An 8,786-nucleotide genomic window follows, 5' to 3' on the forward strand; every position below is an offset into this window, starting at 1 on the left:
TGCCCAGTAATGGGATTGCTGGGTCAAATGGAATTTCTATTTCTAGGTCCTTGAGGAATCGCCACACTGTTTTCCACAATGGTTGAACTAATTTACACTCCCACCAACAGTGTAAAAGTGTTCCTATTTCTCCACATCCTCTCCAGCATCTGTTGTCTCCAGATTTTTTAATGATCGCCATTCTAACTGGCGTGAGATGGTATCTCAACGTAGTTTTGATTTGCATTTCCCTAATGACCAGTGATGATGAGCATTTTTTCATATGCTTGTTGGCCTCATGTATGTCTTCTTTTGTAAAGTATCTGTTCATGTCCTTCGCCCACTTTTGAATGGGCTTGTTTGTTTTTTTCTTGTAAATCTGTTTTAGCTCGTTGTAAATTCTGGATATCAGCCCTTTGTCAGATGGGTAGGCTGCAAAAATTTTTTCCCATTCTGTTGGTTGCCGATTCACTCTATTGACTGTTTCTTTTGCTGTGCAGAAGCTGTGGAGTTTGATTAGGTCCCATTTGTCTATTTTGGCTTTTGTTGCCAATGCTTTTGGTGTTTTGGTCATGAAGTCCTTGCCTACACCTATGTCCTGAATGGTTTTGCCTAGGTTTCCTTCTAGTGTTTTTATGGTGTTAGGTCTTATGTTTAAGTCTTTAATCCATCTGGAGTCAATTTTAGTGTAAGGTGTCAGGAAGGGGTCCAGTTTCTGCTTTCTGCATATGGCTAGCCAGTTTTCCCGACACCACTTATTGAACAGGGAATCCTTTCCCCATTGCTTGTTTTTATCAGGTTTGTCAAAGATCAGGTGGTTGTAGATATGTTGTGTTGCCTCCGATGCCTCTGTTCTGTTCCATTGGTCTATATCTCTGTTTTGGTACCAGTACCATGCTGTTTTGATTACTGTAGCCTTGTAGTAGAGTTTGATGTCTGGTAGTGTGATGCCTCCTGCTTTGTTCTTTTTGCTTAGAATTGACTTGGCTATGCGGGCTCTCTTTTGGTTCCATATGAAGTTTAAGGTGGTTTTTTCCAGTTCTGTGAAGAAGGTCATTGGTAGCTTGATGGGGATAGCATTGAATCTGTATATTACTTTGGGCAGTATGGCCATTTTCACGATATTAATTCTTCCTAACCATGAACATGGAATGTTTCTCCATCTGTTTGTGTCCTCTCTTATTTCGTTGAGCAGTGATTTGTAGTTCTCCTTGAAGAGGTCTTTTACATTCCTTGTTAGTTGTATTCCTAGGTATTTTATTCTCTTTGTAGCGATTGTGAATGGCAGTTCGTTCTTGATTTGGCTCTCTTTAAGTCTGTTATTGGTGTATAGGAACGCTTGTGATTTTTGCACATTGATTTTGTATCCTGAGACTTTGCTGAAGTTGCTTATCAGTTTCAGGAGCTTTTGGGCTGAGATGAGGGGGTCTTCTAGATATACAATCATGTCGTCTGCAAATAGAGACAATTTGACTTCCTCCTTTCCTAATTGAATACCCTTTATTTCTTTTTCTTGCCTGATTGCTTCTTTTTCTTGCCTGATTGCTGCAGCCGAGTAATTCTAACCAATAGCAGCCAAGTCCTGTATGCAAACAAAGGCTTGTAACCTTACCCAATAGTAGTCCTGCTCTCCCACAACCAATTGAGCTCCTTCACTCCCTATGAAACCCCACGTCTGAGAGGAGTCTGTGCGACTTCTCCGGCCCCTCCTGTCTGACCGCAGAACCTCACCCAGGAGCCTGAATAAATTCTTTCATATTGGATCTTCTTGTGTTGGCCTCAGTTTCTTCTTTTTAAACTTGGCAAGAACCCGAGAACAAACCTTACACCCACACCACTGTAGATAAGGTTCTGATTAAATAGTTTTAAAGTGAAATTTTAATTTTAAAAAAGTGAAATTCAAAGTCATGACACATTCCTAGTTGTGGAAGTAGGAATCGGGGCAGGAGTGCAGTTCGTTCATCTATAGGGAATTAAGAAATATTTAATGATTATATTTCTAAATGCATACCGTAGTAGATAAGCCATAAAATGTTCTATTCAATTAATTAAGCTTATATCTCATCCAGGTATGCCAAATTATTCTCTTTAAGGGAAAGAAGCTTAGGGAGATTAATAGTGGGAAACTAATTGAAAGAGCTTTTTTTTTTGAAATATTAAAGTCATATGAACACCTGATCACATGAAGTATAGCTGAAACTACTTTTCCTTGTTATCATACTGAAGTCAGTGTAATGTGTTGATAAAGAGCGACTAAACGTTTCCAGAGGTAAGGTTCATAATTTTTCAAAGTAGCAGAGCATGTTTAACACACTTGCGTTGTTAGTTCAGAGGGATAGATTTCTCTTTTGGAAAGCTGCCTTTAAGTTAAATGGCCAAATCCTGAAACTTCTGATAGCAGTCAGTGTTAATTATCTTCCTTTGAGATGAGTCACCAAGAAGCAGAAAATTTGCCATCTCGTGGTGTTTGTACCTACGTGAAATCTATTTTTTTATTTTATTGTGAAGTATGAAAAACAAAGAATATTCATATGCAACAGAATGCGGACTTCCTGCGATTGTTTTTGTCTTTTTAAAAATGCACAAGAATGTGTAAATAAAACCATCTGATTACTTAACAAGAATTTTCTGACAAGCTTGTTCCACCCAGTTGTTATAAATTTGCTGCAGCTGCCTATTAACGCCTCCAGATGGCGCGCTGGTGCTCGTTCTCGCATCTCAGCGACCGGCCAGTTGCCAGCTGCTGGGGAGAATGAGCTTGGAGCCGCAGGGCTTAATCCCGCGCGGCTCAGAGATGGGTTTCTGGACTCGCGAAGCAGCTGCAACAAGGCATCACTCACTGTACAAGTATTTCCATTTCTGAGAGCAAAAGGAAGAACTTAAGCGGGCGACACTTGGAGTGTAAATTGCTTTGTAGTATTTAAAGGCAGAATGGATCCTGGGCAGCCGAGCTGGTACGTGCAACAGAAACTACTCAATGGAATTGTTCTGGGTAGGACTGGTCTGATCGTCCTTTGTGTACCAAACGTTCTGTGTCCTGGATTTCTCCTATGTGTATACACCCATTTCATTTTCACCAGGATCATGGGGACATGGGGGGGGTCACAATCTTTCATTTTTCCAAAATGATATAATAAAACCTTTTACAGAACACTGCTTATTAATAGAAATGTGACCCGAGTCACAGTCTTGAGACACACATGCTAATGGTATAAAAATACTTCTTTTCTGTTTCTTTGTTAGACAAAAAGAAAGTAAACCTAAACTGTATTACTGTGCAGTGTTACCAGATAGGACTTTTAAAAGACAATGGCAAAAAAATGTTTGACTACCGTGGAGTAGACTTTTACCTGTAGGTAAACACACCTGTAATATACCAATATTTTCAAATCTATGTGCCAGAAAGAACATTGTGTAGATATGAAATCACTGGTTATGAAAAATACATGTCATGAATATGTACGTTTTGTATGGTCTAATGTTATGTGAATGTGTGTTGTGTATATGTACACAATGACATGTATATGTGACCGAGACGCAGAATTGTTAGCGTATGATTACAGATATGCATGTGCTGAACATAGACAAATTTTTACACCTTCACACACAATATTTCTATCTAGATAACTTAGTATGCAGATTATCTATGGACACAATATTAAATCTGAATTTAAAAGAATATATTTGTTTTACTGTTATACTTTAAATTTGTTGAATTTCATTGAGTTGTGCATTGAGTTTTCTATGCTTTTAAATTCTGAGGAAAGGTTGGTTTTTATATTTTGAACGTAAAATATTGGCTGAGGTGATTATATGGGAATAGGATGCATAGACATATAAATATAGGTTCCCTGAAGTTCAGGTTATATGTGGAATTCACGAGAGTTTTGAAAACTCGAGAATTCTGACCAAAAGTTTATATTAGAAACAAGAAAACTGACAGATTCAAAGATTCAGAACTGAAGTGGACATAATTGAGGCTGAGGTTTTATGGTTAGTAATATTACTCTAAGATTAATGTTAGACTACTTTTAACCTTGTATAGATTCCCTTGAACAGATGTTGCTCATGAACCAGCAACTGAATTTTATCTTCTGCTATTGCACAAAAGCAAATATAACACAATTCAATACAAGAAATATGACTTGTGATCTAACTATGTAAGATAGCGTGCTAAATAAAGCCTAAAATGCTGAGAAAAGTTAGAAACTATTGAGTCCCTGCCCTCAAAGAGTTTCCATTCAAATTACTAGGTTAGGCATGCTCATGAATGTGAGTACACAGTAAAAGACAAAATCAATGCCATAAAAGAGAGGCATGCACAGGTGAGTAGCATTTAAATTGAGGGAGAGATTTAACTTAGGGGCATTAGTAAGGGCTTCAAATTGGAAGGCCTCCTTCTCAAGAGATGCATTGAAAGAATGATTTTGGTAGGTGTGATGAGGTTTGAGGCAAGAGATATATTCAGGTCAGGCAGTTAATTTCGGTTGGCTATGGCATTCTTTATTGGTCTCAGAGGTGACCAGTAAGAGATAATATTACACAAATAGTCTGTGTAATATTGGAGATGATCTTGAACATCAGGCTGAAATTTGTGGATTTCATCATCAGTTCATTCCCAGTGCCACTAACAATGTAGGCATTCAGTATTCTTAAAACATTCAATGTCCTGCATAACAGCAAGAGCCAGCACAAAGTTTTAGGATAATTTTATGGTTCATTTATTGCATGTCTACCATATTAGAATGTAAGTTTCAAGACATAGCACTCTTTTTTCAATTTTATATCCTCAGAGTCTGGAAAGTACTTGAAAAATTTAGCTACTGAATGAATTAATGAATAACAAAATGGGAATATGGTGGGGGTTCTATATCATTCACATTTCGCTTCCTGATGCTCTTAAATGACTAAAATCCTCAGAATTTACCAAGTCTTTGGAGCTGTCCTATCGGCTGATTCCACTTATGGCTCAGGTAATGCTAAGCAAGTTGCCTGGTAGCGCCACTATTGATATTTAATCTTATTCTATTTTTAACCTCTTGTATGAATAGTCTTGCCTTTTCATTTTTGAAAATAGATATTAAGATAATTATAAACTGTGTCAGGCAGAATTAAACAGTTCATCTTCATATCCCTATAGTAGATATAGTGAGTATATAACACACGTTAAACAAATACATTCAGGAAAAGAGTTGAGGGTTTGAGGAATGTCTCTGCACCCTGTAACATATGTTCACCTCCTTATGAGAATATTTGGTTGTCTGCAACTTGATTTAGGCAAAACTCTCTAGAGTCTCTTTATAATTCTGGATATGCAGAGTGATCGTTTGGAATATCCTTAGCTATTTGCTTACATGGCATTCGGAGGCACTGTGATGCCTTTCTAGGGGTCACAGCTCCCCGCAACGCAACAGCAGTGGTCCTCTTCTTTGTTCCTGTGCACTGATATCTATACTCTTTATGGACGACAGGAATATGTGGAGAAACCAGTGAAGAAAAAAGTTTTTATCATTTGAAAGAATGATACCGGGTGAAAAGATTCGATCATTTTAAAGGAATTTATAGGTGTGATTTGCCCAAGTATATTATAAATAAATGCATAATGACTTGCAAATAGAAGGGCCAAATAACAATGCCACTGAACCAACAACTTCAGAAAGAAATCTCTGGAGTTTCCCCTGATCCTCAAGAGAGATCTTTCCTCTGTGATGATGATTTATATATCTTAATTTACTTTTATATCACTCATTTAAAAATATACAAGGGTGGACTTTCTCACTTTAAAAATATATGTCGATGGGGTTTATATGTGTCAGTTCAACTGAGGATGCAAGCTTTTAGTTTCAGCTTGAGCAAATCTGTGCGAAGTTGGGCTTTTTCTCTCAACAGTGTCAATAAGACAAATTTCCACACTAGCCTGGTCTCCATCCTGCTGGATCTGCTGGTCATGCTTTATTTTTAGACCTGTGAGAGGAGGTAGTATGGCACGGTGGCTGGCTCAAGACTTTTCACCTTATTCTAAGCCCTAGTGTATGGCTTGGCTTGGAGAATAACCCATCAGGGAAAGGATACCTTGTCTAAATAACGCTGGATGTTCAGTTTTGGAGAAATATACTGCAGTGTGTACTGCAGGCTTTTCCCCCTAGTGGTTGACTTAAGGCTGTTGTTTTTCTTAAAACAATAGAAACAGACTTTTCTTCGTATATGGAGCTGACTTGGTCAATATTTTCTAACTTTTGTTTTTAAAAACATATTTCAGAAGAAACGGTTGTTGTTAAATGATCACTTTGAAAGGTACAAATAGAATGCCCTGAACAACATGCTGAGGGCTTTTGCTTCTTCTTTAAAAGGCTGGATGTTTAAAATTACGCAGATACAAAATATAAACAAATAGTGGAAGTTTTTCTGCAACTAGATTCATACAGCGTGCCTTTTTCTGGGTGTAGTGGAAAGATCCCATCTCCCTCTGTGTATCCTAATGTCACTATTTTTTTAAATCACTAGTGACACTGAATCAGTTTGACATGATTTTTCTTTAGCCTCTCTGACCATACTGTAAATTCCTTAAAGGCAGGAAACAAATTCCATGCTTTCTTTGAATTTCTGTATTATACTAAACATACTGCCAGTCACAAAGAGCACTTAGGTTTATAATTTTTTTTTTTTTTTTTTTTTTGAAGCAGGGTCTCACTCTGTCACTTAGGCTAGAGTGCAGTGGCACGACCATGGCTCACTGCAATCTTGACCTTCTGAGCTCAGGTGACCCTCCCACCTTAGCTTCCGGAGTAGCTGGGACTGCAGGCACACGCCACTATGCCTGGCTAGTTTTTGTATGTTTTGTAGAGACAGGGTTTTGCTATGTCGTCCAGACTGGTCTAGAACTCCTGGACTCAAGCAATCTGCCCATCTCAGCCTCCCAAAGTTGTAGGATTACAGGTGTAAGCCCCCTGGATCCTGCAAATTTTTTTTTTTTTACAATTGAGTAAAGATTAAATTATTATTGTTTCAGACAAATTAAAATAATAGATATTGCCATAGAATACTGGCTTTTAAGGGAAAAAATGGAAATCTTTCTAGTGGTTCTATATACTGAGAATATTATACCTGACACACCACAGCAGAAAGAGAAAGTTCTTTCTTCTTAATTAGCTGTGAGAAATGAAACATCTTTTTGAAAATGTTATTAGAAATGCAGAGATGTCTACAAAGACATCAAAACTTGCCTTTGCTTGGTAGAGCTATTTACATCTGGAATAGACATCTTTTAGCATACCTGTGTATCTAGGGTGTTATGTAACAGCAGGTGGAATATTCCAAAGTTAGAACTACTAAAAGAACAAATCAGAAGAGTTTCTAGCTATAAGAATTAACCTTAAGGAAGCATAGTAGCATTTATATGCTTTAGAGCTGTTCCTGGGGAAAAAAAATCATGCATTTTTTATAATGAGCATATTTATGAGCATATCCCCACCTGCCACCAAATGTATAAAAATGAGTTCGTAGCTGCAAACTGCTATTTTAGCAAGTGCTAGAGGAAAATAACAAAAGATCTGTGGCTGTATTGTTAACAGGAGTGAAGAAGCTTCTCTTGTGTCTCTGGACCAAAGGCCAACAGAAGAGCTTTTGGTTGCTAAGATGTATTCTTTCCTGGTCTCAGGCTCATTAACGATGGAAGTAGGAGGGAGAGCACATAAAGTGGCAGCTGCAGCTGTGGGCACTCAGATCATTTGTCACCTGGCATGAAGTTAGTGTTGGCAGCTCTGGAGTTCCAGCACAGAACACGCGGGAGCAAATGCCAACCGATTGTTCTTCCTCACCAGCTTGCTGGCTAACTCCTACTCATTCTTCAGATCTCTGCTGAAGTGTTGCTTCCTCCAGGTAGTTTTTCCTGACCTTTCTGGAATGCATGTAGCACCGTTCTCTTCACTGTATGGCCTCATATTCTCACCCTTGGCATCACACTTTACTGCTTGAAGACCTGCCCTCCTCACTAGGCTAAGAAAGGCAAGAGCTGAGTCTTTTCCAACACTGCCCAGTGTCTGAGTGTCTGTCTTGCATACAGTAGGTTTGTAAATATTGATGAGTAGTATCTGTTTTATGACTATGTATAGGCTGTATGGGCTTGGATATCAATAAGGGCGGTATTTGACTCAGCGCCACATGTGAGTTGAAAGAATATGAACTCTCAGTCCTAGTGTCCTCATGTACTATCTGTGACAATTGCATACTTGCCTCTTAAAAGTAGTTGTTAAGGTTAAATAATATTTTTATTTTTTTGTAGTAGTGCTATGAGGATTTGCTTATGGGTTTTTCTACATATTAACTGAATTAATCTTCAAAAAGACAAACATCAGGTTGGTACTAGTATCATGATGCTTTATGTAAGAAATAGAGGCATGGAAAGGTTAAATGCCTTGCCCAAGGTCACAGAGAGAAGAATAATAAAAGTAAAAAACCTTGTAAAGTGACCAGGCCAGAGCAGACATTTGCTAAATGCTGCAATTGAGACTATTGCAATTTTATTTAGGGAAGGCTGATCCCTGTGTAAATGAGAAATTGTACTAAACAGTTAAAAACAGTTTGTTCTCTGATTTCAGAGCCTTCTGTTGCAGATTTTTTTTTTTTTTTTTTTTTTTTTTGGTAGAGTTCCTGTGGAAACCCAATATGGTTAGCAAAAAACTTCTCATGTGTGCAGTCAGAGACAATCTTTATCTTTTATTGAGTATTATATGGTGTGGGGCATGTTAGAATCTAAAGAAAACTTTGTAGGAAATATCTTCTTATATGAGTCTCAAGATAAAAAAAGA

Source organism: Aotus nancymaae, unplaced genomic scaffold (assembly GCF_030222135.1).
Source record: "Aotus nancymaae isolate 86718 unplaced genomic scaffold, 86718_ANA_hifiasm-v0.15.2.pri h1tg000019l, whole genome shotgun sequence".
Classification (NCBI taxonomy): domain Eukaryota; kingdom Metazoa; phylum Chordata; class Mammalia; order Primates; family Aotidae; genus Aotus; species Aotus nancymaae.